Genomic DNA, 19488 nt, shown 5'->3' on the forward strand with positions numbered 1-19488 from the left:
TGCAGAGCGCCACCACCAGAGCAACAGGCAGACCTATGGAGACCCTGGAACGGCCATAGTTGGTCATCATTTGCATTTGATGTGGGATTAAGGCCCACTGTAATGTCCTAGCGTGAAGGTGCGCCCAGGGGACTATCCCAATGCTCAATATCCTTGTGCCTAATAGACATGAAAGGTCTACTATGGGTACCACCCGCATAGAACGCATCTTACAGACTAATTTTTGCAGATTGGACCGTCGATCCTGACAGGAAAAACCAACCGCACCCCGAGTCTTTTATTTCTCCTAGGTGCAATATTCTCATGGTGAGTGTGAGGTGGCTTTTAAAAAAATTGACAGAGAATCCCACCTGCTGAAGGGTGCTAATGGTGAGGTGAAGGTCATGAATGGCCTGATCATAAGAATGGGCCTGTGCTAAAACATCATCGAGGCAGCATTGGAGATTTACTGGGATGGAATGAAGGTAAGCTGCCAATGCTGCCAGAACCTTTGTGAATGAACTCAGGGCTGAGGCCAGCCCAAAGGGCAATGCCCGGTATTGACGATGAGACCCCTCCTGAACGAACCTGAGGTACCTTAGGTGGGATGGTAATATTAGGATGTGCAGATACGCTTCAGTGAGGTCTATGGAGGCCACATAGTCTCCCTGACTGATCCTTTGTAATATGGACCTCAATGAGCCATTTTAAAACGTCTATAGACGATGTATCAGTTCAGATGTCCCAGATCAATGATCACTCTCCACCACCACCACCACCGAACTCTTAGGGACTATAAAGAGGTTGGAATAAAACCCCAACCCCCACTATTACAACGGAACTGGTTCTATTGCTCAAATTTCCAGTAAGTGTTAGGGTTAGGGTTACCAGATTACGTTTTACAGGGTTCCTAGAAGAAGGGAAGGACCTGAAGAGATTCTGAGGGGAGGAGAGAAATTCTAATCTAAGGCCCTGTTGTACAGTGGCAAGAACCCAAGCATCCATCGTTATACATTCCTATTGTGACGCAAAGTGATCTAGGCGGCCACCTATGGGAAGTGTGGAATTAGATTCACTTCCCTCTGCAGAAAGGTCCGCTTGGACTGGCCCTGGTTCCTATTCCTGTCAGAAAAATAATTCCTGTTTTGGAATCGATCCATCCTTGGGTCATAGTACCTGTTCTGATGGAAATCAGGCTGACTGGGACGGAAAGAGGGTCATCGGTGGTAAGGAACAGGTTGGTTCTCCTGTCGCTTGGTTGTAGTGGGAAGCACTTTCTTTTTGTCCTTGTTTTCTATTAATATAGGTTCCAAGGACTCACCAAAGAGGGACCCTCCTGCATATGGGGGAGATGTTAGGTGGAATTTTTACTTGTTGTCCGCTTGCCAGTTCTTAAGCCAGAGAAGTTGTCTGGACGCCACAGAAGCAGACAACGCTCAGGAAGCAAATTTGATGGAGTCAAGTGTGGCATCTGCTGAAAATTGGGTTGCAGCAATGATTTTACTGATATCTTTCATCATACGAGCATCCTCAGGTGGAATGTGTTCCTGTAATTGTTGCAACCACAAAAGAGTGGTCCTATTAAAGAAAGATGCAGCTGCTGCCGATTTAATGGCTCAAGCTAAAGCCTGGAACCCTTTCCGTAAAATGAGTTCCGCTTTTGTATCCTTGGGCTTCAGCTTGTCCACTATGTCTCCTGAGACAACAGCAGCCGGGCTGCAACTGGGATATCGACAGATGGGACCTGAAGTACCTGGGAGAACACCTGATCTAGGTTGTAAAAATGTCTGTCGTTCCCCCCTGGGTTCAGGAAAGCCCCCGCACAAGCCCATTGACCCTTTACTACCTCCAGAAACAAAGGCGGAGCTAGTACTTCCTCATTATCAATGGCCATCTTAGAGAACATACTGAGTGTCAAATCCTTACCGCTATCAGTGGAGACCAATAAGGTATCCCCCCGCCCAGTTTGGTAGTAGCCTTGGCTTTACTCAAAAGCTGTTTTAAAAAAAAGAGGGTGGAAATAGACCAGAGAATGATGGAGCCTCTGGTTTTGCTGGCTCCTCATCCTCTGACATTACTAATTCATGTTGAGGTTCTTCTCCCAGGACTGATCCCTTACTAGCCAGCGAAGGGGATCGTGATCTGCGCTCTCCACATGTGATCCACCACGGGAGCCCCCGTGTGAGCCTGGGGTTGAGTGTTCTTGTGCCCTTGGACCTGAGTGCCCTGTTGCTTCAAGCCTGAAGCAATGCCTTGAGAAATTGCCGAGGCCATTATTCTTTGAAGGCTTGGTGGTAAGTGATCAAGGGCTTTGATATCCTCATCTACAGGAATCTATGATTCAGAAGCCTGGGGGGCCAGGGCAACTTGAGGGAGGAAATCCCTGTAGGTCCCTTCAAGGGATCTCCCATTACACCCCTGATGGCTGAGTGGAAAACAGATGGTGAAGGAGAAATGTCCATCCTTCTGCTTCTGACCAATTGCATTGCTGGGGAAGAATCTCAAATCGAGCCTCTGGATGCAGGCCTAGACCTGCTATCTCTCTGAGCCTCCAGCAGGCGCTCTGCACTTGCAACCCGCTTCTCTAGGGCTTTCTGCCTGCTATTCGTCATGCAGAGCCACTCTAGATTGGTGCTGCTTAGCTGGGTTTTATTAGCTGTGGTTCTGGTGAAAGGCCTAATTGACTCCTTGTCAAGCCCGTGGTTATCACTCTCAGGTCTGAGATTCATCTCATGTTCCGAATTAGAACTTCTGGTAGCCATTTTCTTCCTTTGTTGTACTCACGGGACCACACAATATGAGCAGTCCAAGTGTGTCCGCTGGAAGGGGAGCAGCGCAGCTTATGGCAACAGTCAATATGCCTGGTCTGGTCTGGTCTGGGCCAGTTCATTGGCCTCATGCACGCAAAGAAAATGGCCACCGCAAGAATTGTCCCACAAAATGGCCGCCCGACACTGTAACTGCCCCAAAAAACGGTCCAATGACTTCTGGCACCAAAACAAGCTAGAACTGGAGTCTGTGGGACTGGCACTCCTGCTGCAAAGCACCGGTGATAGGCCACCAATGACTGGTAGCTCAATTGTGATTGACTCAAAGTCAGATGATTTGCGGCACTGTGAAGCAGCGGCAAACAAGCTCACTCAGAGCCTCAGGGGATTTGCAATGGTACGGAGCGGTGGCTGGTTGACTCTAAAACCACACTAATCGGCAAACGGCTTTCCCGATCGCTGGACTACAGCCGCGCAAATCTCGTTGGAAGGTAAAACCAGCCGCACCAACCTGAAAGCCAATTCTCTCTACTGTTGGCAACCAGATCCCAACCATGGACAGGTAATCTGGCATCCCATCAGGGAAACACATTAAACGCTCTCTTCCTTTTCTCGTCACTTTACTATAATTTGCAAATTTTGTTGAAGCCTAATTTAAATTTGCGAAATAAGTAGCCAATTTCTGAATTTAATTTAATCCTAGTTCAAATTATTTTAAGTGGATTTTGAGTATTTTGCAGTAGAGAATAAAAAAATATCAGCCTATTTGGACCATAGACTGAGAGGAACTGGGCAGAAGGAGTAGAGGCATGGCTGCAATACTTTCTCTCAGTCTATGGACCAATCAGGACTGATAACAGTGGTAGCACCTCCTATCCTCTGTCATGGAGAACTAGATTATTTATGTTGACAATGTAAGAAATGCCCATATGATTTGGTCTTATTCTGTTATAGATTTGTTTTGGCTTAAAGTTACTACTTATATTAATATATTCTTGGAAATAAATATTATAGATAAGAATCTTAATGAGATTGAATTGTATTTCTAAAATATGGAATTTGTCATCTTATGAAGAGTTTGGTTTTATTGAGCCTAGAGTAAGGAAGGTAATTTCACATAATCAGAAAGATACATTCTGATTTTAATGAATGGATCAAGGATATACATTTATTATCTACTTTTGAAAAATCTCTGTATCTTAAAAGCAAGAGGACATAATAAGTTGTAACACAGTTTAACAATTAGCTTAATAATTAGATTAATTTTCATTATTATATAGATTTCTATTGAGCTTTTCCCTCCTTTTTGTCACATTTACTTCATTTTACACATAGGTTTTTACTTAAAAAAAATCTTCAAAACAGCCAATATAATATACACTAAATAAGAAACCTTTAAAAAATGTTGTTCTAAAACATGAAACTTTATATTGACTTAATATAAATACATACATAACAAGATTTTTTTCACACCAATTGTGATCTAGCAATCAGTTTTCACTATGTTACTCAGCTGAAAAACATTTATTTCTCAGTGTGAACCCTCTATTAGATAAGCAAATTTCTATATCCATTAACAAATACATAAACCAATTTGCAAATATTTTACATATAACATAAAAAGTTATTATCTTTGATATCTAAAAACATTAAACTATAATTTTTGCTACAAATTTATAAAGTGGCTTTTATAAACTGCTTTCCTCAAAGATTCTAAAAATAAACTACATCTCAAGTTTAGTTCAATGCATTGTCCAATTACTATTACAATCATTCTGCAATATAAAGTAAAAATCAGTAAGGAAAGAAATTAAACAATACTCATTTAAACCAGTAGGAAGGGGACTCTGAATTAGCGATATGCAAAACTTTTGAATACAACAAATTCAAAGTTTCAAATGAGATACAACTACCGTATTTTTCGGAGTATAAGACACACAGGAGTATAAGATGCACCAAGGTTTTGAAGAGGCAAGTTTTGAAGAGGATGATGGAGGGAAGAAAGGAGGTAGGGGAGAGGTAGAAGAAAGAGGTGTATGGACAGCAGAAGAGCTAATAATGGGTTTTCATCTTTTTGGGCGTTGATGACAAGAGGAACTAATGTAATTACTACTTAATACAATAGGATATTGGCTACGTAATAGTATACATGTGATTGTATGTCATGAAAATGGAAAATAAAAAAGTATATAAAAAAAAGAGGCAAATTTTTAAAAAGCGTAGGTAGGTAGATAGAGGGAGAGAAAGAGAGAAATACAGTAGGTAGGTAGGAAGAGTATGTGTGTGTGTGTGTGTGTGTATGTGTGTGTGTGTGTATGTGTGTGTGTAGGTAGGTAGGTAGGTAGGTAGGTAGGTAGGTAGGTAGGTAGGTAGGGTGATAGAGAAATACAGTAGATAGGTAGGGAGAGAGACTAGGTAGGTAGGTAGAGGGATAGAGAGAAAGAGGGAGGGAGAAATACAGTAGGGAGGGAGGGAGAGAAAGTGTAGGTAGGTAGGTAGGTAGGTAGGTAGGTAGGTAGGTAGGTAGGTAGGTAGGTGGATAGAGAGAAATAGAAAGAGAAAGAAATACAGTAGGTAGGTAGGGAGAGAGAGTAGGTAAGTAGGTAGATAAGAGGGATAGAGAGAGGGAGGGAGGAATACAGTAGGGAGGGAGAGAGGGAGGGAGTAGGTAGGGAGGTAGATAAAGGGATAGAGAAAGAGAGAGAAATACAGTAGATAGGTAGGGTAGGGAGAGAGAGTGAGTAGGTAGGTAGGAAGATAAAGGACTAGAGAGAGAGAGGGAAATACAGTAGGTAGGTAGGTAGAGAGAGAGTAGGTAGGTAGGGAGATGTTTCCAGGTGTATTTATCCATGTGCTGGAGAAAGAAATCGCTGACAATCTACAGCACCTAACTTTGTTCCTGCTGGCACAGCACCTGATCAATGTAATTCTCATCAATCAGTTAAAGAGCTTTCCAAAAAGAAAAAAAAGTTTTTGCACTATGCAAACCTCCTCAAAACAGCCTGTTTTTCACGAAAACAGGCCCATTTATTTTCAAATAAAAAGCATGAATAGCCTTGGAGGGGGGCTGGGGTGTGGAAGGCCAAAAAGGAGCAAAAACGGCCAGTTTTTCATGAAAACAGGCTCGTTTTCTGTCAAAAAAACCTGCATGCATAGCCTTATGGAGGCTTATAGAGTGCTGTTGGGGCAAAAAACGGCCCATTTTTTCCTTATTTCTTCCCTTCCCAGCCCCCAGGTTCTCTCTGAAAGCCTCCATAAGGCTATGCACGGCCATTTTGGTGAAGGGGTGGGGCTTCAGGAAGCAAAAATGCTGTATTCGATGTATAAGATGCACCCAGATTTTCAGCCTCTTTTCTCAGGAAAAATGTTGCGTTTTATACTCCGAAAAATATGGTAATGGGGAGGGGAGGGGCAAAGTAACCTGTCTTGAATACTTGGAGAGTTTTTTCCAGATCAAAATAACTATTCTGAATGTAAGATGAAGCCTGCACCCAAAGAGCTCCAAAATACTTGAAACAGCCCATTTTGCATTCGAACTGGATGTTTTGCAGCTAATTCAGTACATTTTGTATTCCAGCTCCGACTATCATACTTAGTAGCCAATCACCAATAGCCATACTGGGAGAAGCTACTGGGAACTAATAATCAAATACCTTCCCTCTCTGTTCCAATCAATGATTGTCTACTATATATTCAGCAAATCAACCATAGTTTAGGTATTAATTTATGGTTAAGCCAAAAATGACAATATAAGTGTTCCTCGAAAGTACATTTATTATTTTGTTGATCATTACTATTTCTTGGCCCTAATTTCTAAAAGAAATTCCCAATGCAAAGATAGTCCTCAATTTATGATCAAAATTTCCAACAACTGTTAAGTGATTTTTCCTTTGTTGCCACAGTTGTTGAGTGAATCATTGCAGTTGTTAAGTTAGTAACAGTGGATTTGGCTTCTCCATCCACTTTACTTGTCAAAAGGTCACAAAGGTGATCACATGATTACCACAACCGTCATTAATACATGCTAGTTGCCAAAAATCTGAATTTTGATCACAGGAATGCTGCAACGGACAAAAACGTGAAAAACAATCATAACTTACTTTTTTCAATGCTGATGTAACATCAAAGTCACTAAATGAAATGGTTGTAAATCAAGAATTACATGTTCAATAAATAATGAAATAAAAATAAAGCTAGAGATAGGCAGAGAAAATACAGGTAGTCCTCAACCAGCTCCCACAATTAGGACCAGCAACAGTGCAAGTGGTTAAGTGAAGTGCTCACTATGTGAAACTGCAACTATACTTACGATCTTTTGTTTTCCTTTGCTTTATAGACCTACAAAGGTCATCAATGCAAGGACTGGTCATAGAGTTATTTTTTCAACACTGTAACTCTGAACAGTTGTTAAACAAGGCAATTGCTAAACAAAGAAAAGGGATACGCACAAAATCACATTTATTCTATGGATGTATAGATGTTATTATCTGTGTTACTATAAATATGTGGCTTTTAACTTTTAAAACCCACCTAGAAGTCTGCATTCTCTTTTACTTCACAGCATTCTCAAATATAGTGTTTTTAAGAGTTCAAGTGGAGAGTCATGTGTGTTAGAGAGGGAAAGCCCAAAAAGCAAGAGTGTCGGCTGCATATATAAAGGAGAAAAGTTAAAGAGGCTATTTTCAAATATTAAAAAACATTAACCATAAAGGTTATAAAAAGCTGAAAGCATTTTTCTGCCAAGGTCCTAAATATCAGCATGTTTTTCTAGTCAGATAAATATGAAAATATATTTTATTTCGTCCATTATTTCATAATTGAAAAATTAAAGTAGTTAAATCACAATCAGTGCACTGATGCAAAGTACGTTAAAGTTTCCAAATAATGCAATTTTACTTCTATAGAAGTAATAGAAACACTTTCTGTATCAATAAAGCAAGTTTAAACATGCAGTTATTTGTGTTTAAATCTCATCTCATTTGTGATAGAGAGTATTAACCCATCATACTGTTAGAGATAGGTCAATAATCTGTATCACCTCCTTATCTATAGAAGCTAAATATGGTCACAAATCTTCCTATGTGAAACTCTTTCATATCCCAAACATGTTTGATCTCTTTCTGTATGTTTAAGTGTGGAATTATCTACATACTATACCTGCCATCACTGAAGTCAAGCTAAATGAAGGATCAATAATATAAGAGTACTCAAATGACAAGTGTTGTGTATATGTCCAGAATCAAGCATGTAAATAACATACAATTTTAATCCAAAATCTGTGTGGGGAGATTCTTCAAACACAGACAATGAGAATTCAACAATTCAATTAGCAGATAAAACTGGGGGAAAAAATACCATAACTGCTTAGGTATATATTCATAAAGTTTTCTGTACACAATAACACTATTGCTTGTATGAAAAGGGAGAACTAAGGCCAGTTAATTAAGTAACTATAATTAAGGAGTATTCAGAAGTACCCATAACAATTAAAGTTACCCTACAACCACAGCAGCCCTCCAATCTTGATTGAGAGCTTTGCATCTTCAAGGGAGAGAGGTCCTCAGGGATTTCACATTTTATTCTGAGTAAAACATTATTTCTTAAACCATTTTACAACTTGAAAATGTTTAGTTTCCACACAAGGGGTAAAGATAGTGACATGCCCAATAGAACAATGCGGCATTTTTTATGGCCAAACCAGGGGTCCATGAAAATGACACCCAAATTCTTTTTTTTCCTCCGTTCCTGAAAGACACCCAAATTCTTATCCTTCGGTTGCAGCTTTCTTTGTACACATTTTTAGCAAACTTTATAACTACCTGTTCTAAAGGAGCAAAAATCAAAGCAATTAAAAGGCTGATTCTCAAATTCCAATGTTTCCAAATTCATATGCACAATTACATTTAGGGGTGCAAGGGCTTGCCTTCAACCATATTTATATAGATGATACATCACCAAATCAATCATATATATCAAAATATGAATTAGCTCAAAGAGACATTGTCTTTTCCAAACAGTGCTAGCTAATTATAATTAACAATAACATTTTAGCTTTAAATTTTTATCACTGCCACTTTTATCATATTTACTAAATGAAAAGTGGATCATAAACAACTACATTCTGGAACTTTCTACTTTTAAAATGCAATTATTTTAAAATAATCCACAACATAATGACTACATGCTAGAATATATAGTACATCTGACATGTGGATGCAATAAAGATATCCTTTTATTTTCCTCTCCTTACATCCAGCTTAACTAGATCCAAATTTGAGATGAGGATAGCAAAAAAAGTTAAATCATTTAATCCTACACCTATTTGATGAATAAAATTCTGAGAATACTATTTATAGTCAATCGGGGAGGTGTGGAATGGAACTAAATTTTAAAATGAACATCACAATTCCTAGAAAATTCAAAGTTTATACACTCAATTCTATATGCTGCTCTAAATCAAAGTTTTTATGTCCTAAAATATAAAATATTCCTATAGAAGTAATTTCTAAGTAATCTTATATATCTATGAAAATAAACATTTTAGCACAGCAACTACACTTTGACAGTTTGATCAAATATTTCAACTGATATATTACATATATTGCAGTATCCTTACATTAAATATAATGATATATTACCACTAATGAATTTCTAAGATACTAAATAGTAAATTATACAAAATCAATACTATATACTTTTAAATTTGTTCATTAAATAAAAAAAATATGTTAACATGTAGTCTCATTTCCATTTATTATGACAGAAACTTCTTCTATTTAAAATGTTTTGGTAAACATATCGATTACATCACTTAAAACATGTATCTTAAAGACATGTATTGTTAAAAACCACTTGCTTAAATTTGTTTTTCACCTTCCTCAAATGTTAAATACAAACCTGTATTTTTTCCAACAAAAAGTCATCTTGAAGTATTTACTATGAAGTTCAAGAAAGGGAAATTTGTTAACTAATTTCTTTAAGATGACAACATCTTAAATGTATCCATCTATTTAAAATAACTTCCTTAGGGGTAGTGAAGAACCTAGAAACAATTTATGACAATTTATGTTCAAAAAGATGACACGGTTATCACAGCATTTCACTACCGTAGCAGTACTTAAAACTCCAGCATCTAAAAAATTATTTGGCAAAAAGAACAGTCTATAAAGTTTTGGAACATGGAAAGTGCATAATAGTACATCGCAACAGTATAATATGCAAAGCTGTTAAAAGTATAAGGGAGACGTTCTATTGCACTTTCCTCTGTAGGCAGCAGAAGTATTGATGAAGCCTGCAGATGCAGCAACAGAACTGTCCATAAAAAGCCAAGACAGCTGTTGCCATGGCTACTATAAGTCAGTTTATCAGAAAAAATATTGTGATTACTCAGAAGTTTGGGTTTAAAAGATCCTTAAGCTTGGATGGCTAATTGACTGAGGAGATCAACTATGATTCTGCATCCAAATATATTGTCTTCAAATAGCCATGGTTAACAATACTAGGATACACAGCAGGAGGGGAAAAGAATGAATCAATGCCTTTCTGCTAGTGCTCTTCAAGTACTGACAGTTTGTGTTCCATATGCAGTCAAAAAACAAAACACACACCATATTTTCAGTTTATGTGAGGGTTGGTGATTTTTTTTAAAAAAAAAATAGCCTACTGACAGTCAAAAAGAGTGATCAGTGTTAGGCCTCATATTTTTTTTCATTTTACCGCTTACACATTTCATCTTTTCTCATTGTTTTCCTATTCAGTACAACAATAAATGTTTTAAAACCCATTTCTGCATAGTGATAACTTTTATTTCATTGAAAGAGTAGAAATTAAACTTTCCTCAGTTGCTATACGTTGCTTGTTCTACCATCAATAGACAGAAGTGTAACATTAGAAGTTAAATGGGAAGATAGCAATGGTTAACATCTTGCAGTAAATTAGATGTAAGTTGTGGATCCCAATCAAGAAGATCTAACCAGAATTCCATATACTATATATGACTAGTTTCCCTTTGCTCCACATACATTTCCCAACCCAGTTGCTAATGTTTTCTATCTTATGGAGAAGATCTGGAGAACACACTGGCAAGGGACTGGTGCATTCTTCTGGACTGCATATCTACGATGTTGACGACAAATACTGCATCTATTATATGTCTAGACTGATAAAATATTGGTTTTGTCCCGAGCAACTAAAACAGAGACTGTATGGAATAAGTTTCCAACCAGTGAAGCATTTGTGTAAATGCACTTTTTTACTGTCCACTCTGTAACTTGAATATAATACATACTATAATCCTAAAATTCCCAGCTTTCAGTTCCATCATGGGATGAATTCTGGTTTTAGATAATCACTGCCAGAGTTGGTTGTAGAAGATAATGAGTAAAGTATTAAATAGGAGGCCACTCTTCAAATTTTCAAAGTTGAATATCCTATAAATAACAACCTATAAAAATCATGGTATTAATGTGTCAAATAATTACTCTGGATTTAAAAAAAACTTTCAAAATTTGATTAATATACTGTAATGATTACGTTGTATCTGTTCTAAATATAAATAAGGTTTATAAATGCAGTTATTTCTATATAGATCTCAAGTTCTTTTAAAAGTTTGAAATTTTACATTTAAATCATTTCCCACTTTTTAGTTTTAAAGTAGTACAAGATTAAAATTTTAGAACATACAACAAGGATAAATATTAAAATGTTCACTTTATATTATTCATTAAGCATTTCTATGTTACAAATATAAAAAATACAATATAATGTCTCATAAAAACACTACAAGAATTGAAAGAAAATAAAAATACGACACCAAGTGAAATGAGAGTGTAACTCTAAGAAACACCTTGGTCCTCAAAAACTTGTAAAAAACACAGCAAAGAGGTTTTTCTTCTTAAAAGATTCCCCATGAATGACAAAAGTTAACAACCAGAGGATTTTTAAATACCATAGCTACTGTAGGAATTGTTTGTGAACATCTTTTAAAACATCTATGGCTCAATAAGCAAATTAAGGTAAGTTTAATTCTTCAAATACTTTACTAAAATATTTTTGAGCAATAACAAGCATAAATAAAATAACAAAGATAAATAAAATCTACAATACTTATGTAAGTGTAATAGTAAAGAAGTCATTTATGGTGCCTAGTCTAATATCCAAAGCAGTAAGATAATAACTTGGGATTTCTTTATTCTCTGACATATTTGCAGTCAATATATTCCTACTTCATACTCAATTATCTGCAAACACATCACACTCTAAATATCTACACAACATAAAATATACCATTCCTAAAATACTTTCAGCTCTGAGACAAATTAATCAATTATTCCTCCTTGCAATTAATGCATTTTCAGGACCATCTTTCTCAACCTATCCCATGGATTCTCACAAAAAGGCCCTGTGATTGTATCCTGTGTTATGGAATAAACCCAATTTCCTGGCCTTCAAAAAAATAAACCCCACCTCCTCTCAAAACATTGCTTTTTTCATAGAACTAATGTTGTGAAGGCTACCACCTACACTCTACAAAAGTGTGGGAACATTAACAATTATTTATGTAAATAAATAAAAACCTTTACCCCAAAATACCTTAATCCTTTAAACTATCAATTTATGTCAGATCATATTAGTTCAAGTTCTGAACTTCATTAACTGTATGTAAAATGTGAAACTTAAACTAATGAAGAAGCAGTGATCTCTCTTTACACCATGAGTTCTTTAAAAAGCCAAACTATTCAAAAGCTTCTACAAGACAAGAAAGAAATGGGTTCATATCCAAAATTTACAAGGAACCATGTAAAACAGCAATGTAGGGCCATTATACAATTACAGTCAGCTGTATTTTTATAACAGCACCATGAATTTAAATGTCCAAATGTTAAAATATTCTGATGAAACCAAGAATTAACTATTGCTTCTCTTTTAAAGTATCACAAAGATTATAAATCACATAGTTGATTTATTGTGAGTATGTCCACTTATATTATTCTTTAAAAGTGAAAAGAATGAAAACATGTCTTTAACCACATGAGTTTCAATTTCACTATTGCAATTCTATACATATCTACTTAGAAGTTATTCCCATTGATTTCAGCAGGCTTCCATTTAAGTACATTGTTTAATAATTTTTTAGGACTAATATGGAATGGTATAAGCTACTCAAAGTAATACCCTGAATACTTAAGTTTCCAATAAATTTTAGTGCTGAATCTATTCCAAAAATACTAAATAAATTCACCCCAATTTAAATTCTCTATAGGTGCCTTACAATTAGGGTATCAGTACTTAGAAAAAAAATTCCTCCATATGTATGTGAATGAAACAGTAAAACTTTGCTTTAGTATTATATTCTGTTATTAATGCTACAGTATAAGAAATATAGGATCCAAAAATGCAATGAAACTTATTCCATATAGAATTAACAAAAGAAAAAACTTCACCTGAAGTTGTATTATTCCAATTAAATTTTAAGCATGCAATTAGATCTGATCCTGCTACAATTAAAATAAGTTTAAGAGATGGGTGACATCAAAATAATTATTGGAATTTAATTACTTTTATTTTTACAAGAAATAAATATTGAAGGCCAATAGTGAACACTTATGCAGTACCAAAAATGTTAAGCGCTTCAATATCAAAATAACTTGTTATAATACTGAAAGAGAAAATAAGCTGATTCCACGCTTAACTATTGTTTCGAATAAAGTCTAGATCTGCTTCACTTAACTCGTGCGCCAAATCTGTTGGAGTTCAACAGCCTTAATAGCTCAGAGGGAATTGCCACTGGGAGTCAGGTCTAACTAGTCTAGGGGTAGCTGTTCTTGAAAACATGCCCCAATATTGATACCAAGTATCACATATGTTTGTGTTTACAGTGCAAAAATACTGTGTTTTACACTTTGTAATAAAATGTAATAATTCATTTTATTTGATTTGAAATAATATGAACAAAAAAGGCAGAAGAAAGTCTGGCTCAGTTTCCTTGCATTTAAAACATGTCTACTCAGAAGAGCAACCAAGGCTTATATAGAAGTACAGTCTTAAAGAAGTAAACAATTTGATCAGTTTTAAAGGCAATCATATGTAAATAGTAAAACAGAACATACCACAATTCAAGACGCACTTCTGTTTAAAAAGTACATCTTCAATGCTGCATATTAGAGAAATGGCAAGACAGCCTTCACCCCTTAATTTCCCATAAATACCCAAACTTAAACCAATAGTCTAACTTTTTGGCATTTGTTATGCCAATCAAAAGAACAAAATGTGCCAACAACCCCTTCCCCAGCAAATGGTCCATTTTTAAAAAGAAGCATAACAATGTACTATTTTATTTCTCCAGACTACTATAGCCACTATTGTAGAAGAGATATGAGAAATTAATCCTGAATTTGTCATTTAAGAACAATTATATATGCTGCTACAATGTATTTAATTACTTTAGAGATAATACTTTCCAAAGTTTCTGACCAACTTACTCAAATCCATAGAATTAGAATTGTGAGGACATTCTTAGAATGTGTAAAAAATAAATAGTGCTTTTACTTAAAATTCTTAGCAACCCTTTATGTAGTAAGACAATATTTTGTGAAAAGTATTTTAAAAAATATATTTATAATATATTCAAAGTTAGAGATTTGCAAAGTTCCTCACGTTTAGCAAGATCACTAGTGTTGATGACAGCTAACTTCAGTTTCCGCAGAAATACCAGCATGCTAAACAAGACTTTCAATCCCATTTCAACTTACTTTCCATAAGAAAAGAACATTTAATATTCACTAATATACACAGATTGTAGTGGTCACTATACTTAGGCCATTAGAAAAGAAAAAAGAAAAAAAGGAAAGAGATAGAAAGTGAAACCAGAAAAGTTCTGCCAAAGGAAATGATAAATAAAATGCAAGCAGTTCTATGAAAGTGAGTTCCTAAAACTCTTATTCTCTTTCTATAAAACCTTCTGGTGTCAAACTTTTTATTTCAAAAAGGTTGAAATTTCAAAAATATAATATACATTTATTTAAGACTGGACAGTATGTATGCAATACTGGAATGTGATATTACAGAATCATATGTATTTTGAAAATTGTAAATAGTGCTTGCCTGAAAGCTGTTGCTACTCTTTAGTGTTACAGAATAATAGTATTTCAACAATAATGAGCTGGAACTGCACTTTTCCTGAATACTGTACTATAATAATAAATAGTTTACTCTGATTTGCATGCCTAGGTTTACTAATTTCAAATCTAATGTTATTCAGTGGAAAAACACATAACTTTATCATTATGTTTACAACATCCTCCCTCATATTTATACTGTTTTGTATTAAAGAGTCTTAACTTTTTAAGATAACATCTTTATTGAAAATATATCTGAAAAACCCAATCTCAACAGCCAAGATCTCTGTACCATAATCAAGAACATAGATTTCACTAAGTATTAATTCATCAAAGTGTACAAATCATTACTTAGAGAAGTTTATTTCAAACATGACACAGTAAATGGCAACAGCACATTTATTTGGGAGTTGTTTTCACTAATTTTACTAACACTTTATTCCCCACATAAATGTGTCATTTAAAATAAATACTTATAACCTGGAATTTAAATGGAATGACACCTTTTAGAACATCCTTGTCACTAGCAAAGCATCACAGATAAATGCATACTGATCATAAAACCTCATTTTCTGTCACTTGGTTTCATTGTGTTGATCTAATTCATTTTTTATAGCCACAACAAAAAGTATCAATTGTTTAATCCTAAAACTAACAACTGAAATGTAGACATGTAAAGTGGGGGAGGGACAGAATCCCATCTGTAGTAAGCTCAGAATAACAAAGAAACAAACACATAGAAAAGTAACAAGATACACATGCACAAAACAACCAGACTAAATGGCAGTCCCACATACACCCCACTACTCTTTGTACCTAACACAGAGAAATGGGAGGAAAAGAGAGGGAGAAGAGAGAAGAAGGTACACATCTCCAGTCACTGCAAACATGTGCCAGAGCAGGAGTGTGAAATCCCAAAGGTGTCCTTGCACTGAGCTTTGTATCCATGCAAAATGGGCTGCCCCAGGGTGAGGGGGGCAAGAGAGACTTCAGAATAACAAGTTGCTGAAGAAACGGAATTTTCCCAGCACTACTCGGGCTACCAAGACAAATTAAAAGGCAAGGGGGGGAGAGGGGAAGAGAAGAAGAAAAAAAGAAGAAGGGAGGAGAGGAAAAACCGCCGCCGCAGCAGCTTTACTACGAAGCCTCGATCATCAAAGCAGGAGCATCTTCAAGGTAATAAAACTTCCTCGGCGGCAGCATCAGGGAAGGAGAAAATGAACCCCACGGAAAAACGGCCTAGAAAAAAAGATCATCCTGGGCAGAAGGAGTGGGGAAAATCGTCCTCTTCCCTTCCCCTCTCTTTGCAAAATGTGTCATTTCTCTCCCCCCCACAACACACACACACACTCTCCAATGTGTCACCTAACCCCTCCCGCTCCACCACCACCACCACCACCTCCTCCTCTCACAGAAACTTACTTCAATCCTCACAGGTGACAGAGAAAGGACATGCCCCCTTCCCCGCATCCCTAGGCATTATACCTCCGGGTGAGGGAGGGGGGAGGCGGGTGAATTACCCTGAAGTTGTGGTTCCTCATCTCCAAGTTGGCTCCGGAGTCTTCCATGGTGGACTCCCTCCTCCCAGCGCGCACCCACACACCATCCACCCTTTTTCTCTGTTTCTTCCCCCCACCCACCCCCCGAAACTCCCGAGGCAGGCAACAGAGGACCGGGGGGGTAGGGGGGAGAAGAGAGAGGGGGAGAGAAAGAAAGGGGAAAAGAAGGGAGGGGGGAGAGAGAATATCCAAAAGGTGGGATACTACACCCTGCTGGTGGTGGTGATGTTGCCGCCGAGGTGGTCTGGCTGGGGTCCCCCTGGCAGGACCTCTCTTTGAGGGGGAAAGGAGTCCTCTTCATAGGGAGAAGGCGGTGCAGCTGCTCCTCTGGGCCTCCCTGTCCCCCTCTTCTTGGCTCCTCTCTCTCTCCTCCTCCTCCTCTCACTTTCTTTAATCTAAGCTGGGAGTGGAAGATGGTTGGTTGGTTGCTCCCTCCTCCTCCTCCTCCTCCTCCTGCTTTTCTCTTCTCTCTCTCTCCTCTGAGGGGTCCTTTTCCTTCCCCTTTCCCAGGGGGGCTCCTCCTGCAGAGGGGAGGAGAGGACAGGCAGGAAGAAAGGAACGAAGCAGAAGAGGCGCAGAAGAAGAGAAACTGTGACACAAAAACAAGCCGAGAAGCTGAACTCTTCTTCAATCCCATTCACCCGGCCCGGCCGCAGCACCCGCACGCCTGAATCCCTCCGCCACCGGCCCTCCGATTTTTTTTTTATTTTTTTTCGCTTTGCTTTGCTTTGCTTTGCTTTGCTTTTGCCTGGCCTGCCAGCGGCGCGCGCTCCTGACTCCCTCGCTTGCCCGCGCGCCCCCGACACAACTCTCTCGCACACAAACGCGGCTTACTTCGGCCGCTCTCCGAAGCGAAGGAAGGAGCCGAGGTTTTGGGGGACAAAAGCGGAGGAGGAGGGGGCCTCCCCCTTCAACCGGGGCTCCCCACCTTATTTCCCTATGAATGAAGGAGGAAGGGGGGTGGCCAGCCTGCTCGGGGAGAGGAGGGGGCGCCTCAAGGCTTCTCCAGAGGGACTACTTGACGTGTCGGTGCAGCGAATTTATTTCCCTTTGCCTAAGGAACGGGCTGTGGTGCGGCACCCATTGCCTAGGGAAAAAACCCGGATGTAAAGTGAGTGAAACTAAAGTAGAGTGAAGTAGGGCAGCAAACTCTCGCAGAGCAGCGGTAGCAGTGGTGGCAGGAAAAGATCACGCACCGGGGCAGGCAGAGGAGGGAGGGAGGGAGGAAACGAAGCAGGGCTCATGTACTGGGGCAGGCGGTGGGAGCAGCGGCAGCCAGAGGAAACCAGAAGTGCGAGCATCTTTTTCCCCCCCTATTGCAAGTGGCTCTGCGCAGGAAGCGGATACACTAAGGAATGTGGAGAAATGCAGCCGAGCATCCTCGCTCGCTCGGCCCCCCCACCCCGCCCCAATGTAAAGGATTCTGCACAGGAAGCGAATGCACCAGGGCAATAGGAAAAGAACAACAACAGCAGCAGCGAACAAGCTGGTAGTGTCCTCGCAAACGTGCTCTTCACCCATTTGCAAAAGAATCCGTACAGGAAGTTGATGCACCAAAGGCAGGAATAATAATAATAATTAAAAAAAAAAAGAACAATCGCCCCAATGCAAGGGGGCTTTGTACAGGAAGTGGATGCACCAAGGGCAGCGGCAACACACAGGCATCTATAGCCTGGCGTACGGGATTTTTGCACAGGAAGCTGACATACCGGAGGAGGGAAAGGGGTGTGAGAGACCCAAGAATTCTCACCATCATCCCAAACCGAGGATCTTGGACAGGAAGTTGATGCAACAGGGCAGTAAGGGCTGCGAGGTTTGGGGAGGGGGGCGAGTAGGGAGGGAGAGAAAAATAACTATACATGCACCATTCTAACAATGGGAAGAGCCCTCGGATTCTACCTCGCTGAAAGAAAATATCGCTGCAATAAATGGAGGTCATTGCTACAAAGTTAACATATTTAGGGTGGCTCTGGGTAAAATTAAAAGGAGAGGGCGAGTTCTTGGGTGACTTCATAATAGACAAGCTGAGGTTATAGAACCATAGCTGACCACAAACCAGCCGACCATGTTTTAATTGAATGTATTGTGTGAACTGAACCAGTGGGGTTAGTTATTGGTTGTGTTGCTTGAGCATAAGCAGTTGGAACAATTTAGCAAATCCTGGAAAGCGTCTTGTGCAAGCACAAGTGTACCAAGTAGAAGAAAGATGTATCATATTAGCATCCCAGGCATAACTTGAGTGAGCAGGATGTACTCTGTAAAATCAATATGTATGTTAACTTGCTTGATTGTAAGATTCTTTTCTTACCTGTGTTTATTTTATCTTGTGTCTTAATGTTAATTATGTCTTAATGTTAGGCTTTAATTAAAGTTTATAATGTCTTGTTTTTGTTCAAAAGATTTTCAAAGCACCAGAAAACTTCTGTAATTTTAACCTAAGGTTAAGAAATTAAATTAACACAAAGTGAAAATACGATTTATTTTTGTTATCCAATGTTTGATATGTTTGAAATTTTGTCTATATTGGAATTGCAATGAAGTTTTGTTACAACTTGATTTATAAATGTATAGTTTACAAAGACTGTATACTTGTACTATATTTTGAATTAAATACTCAGATTAAAATTTGAATTTATATTGCTAAAATTCATGCAAAATAAATAAGTAATATTTCATATAATTGAGAATAAAATATCATACAGACTGTATAATTTTTGCCAGATTGTATGAAACTATTTGCAGTACATGCAAAACTTAATGACATAGAAGTTATATTTAGATTTATGATATTATATATAATGCTATGGTTTGTTTTCAGTTTCAACTATGCATTGAGTTGATTATGTCCTTAATAATACTTAATAGAAAGCTAAAAGTTTAATATACTTTATATATGCATAGCCTGAATGAGAACATTGTTTTTTGTGAGTGTGGTAACATATGAATTTGTTAGTCCTTAACTATTTGATAATTAGATCATATAGCCATCAACTTCAAAGGCAGTAGGCCATTTAACAGCAGCTACAAGGGAATAATAATGGTTCATGTGTTAAAGAAGCTATGTCA

At 37.9% G+C, this 19488-nt stretch overlaps 1 protein-coding gene across 4 annotated transcripts in view; it reads right to left on the bottom strand.

Annotated features, from left to right (window-relative positions):
- PHF21A (PHD finger protein 21A) overlaps positions 1-17068 on the bottom strand; it is a 128026-nt gene extending 110958 nt beyond the window's left edge. For all 4 annotated transcript variants that reach the window (XM_032226718.1, XM_032226736.1, XM_032226710.1 and 1 more), the window contains exon 1: positions 16632-17068. The gene's annotated coding sequence lies outside the window, so the exon portion shown is untranslated. The remainder of the gene's footprint in view (positions 1-16631) is intronic.
- Between the last annotated feature and the right edge of the window lie 2420 nt (positions 17069-19488).

Source organism: Thamnophis elegans, chromosome 1 (assembly GCF_009769535.1).
Source record: "Thamnophis elegans isolate rThaEle1 chromosome 1, rThaEle1.pri, whole genome shotgun sequence".
Classification (NCBI taxonomy): Eukaryota; Metazoa; Chordata; class Lepidosauria; order Squamata; family Colubridae; genus Thamnophis; species Thamnophis elegans.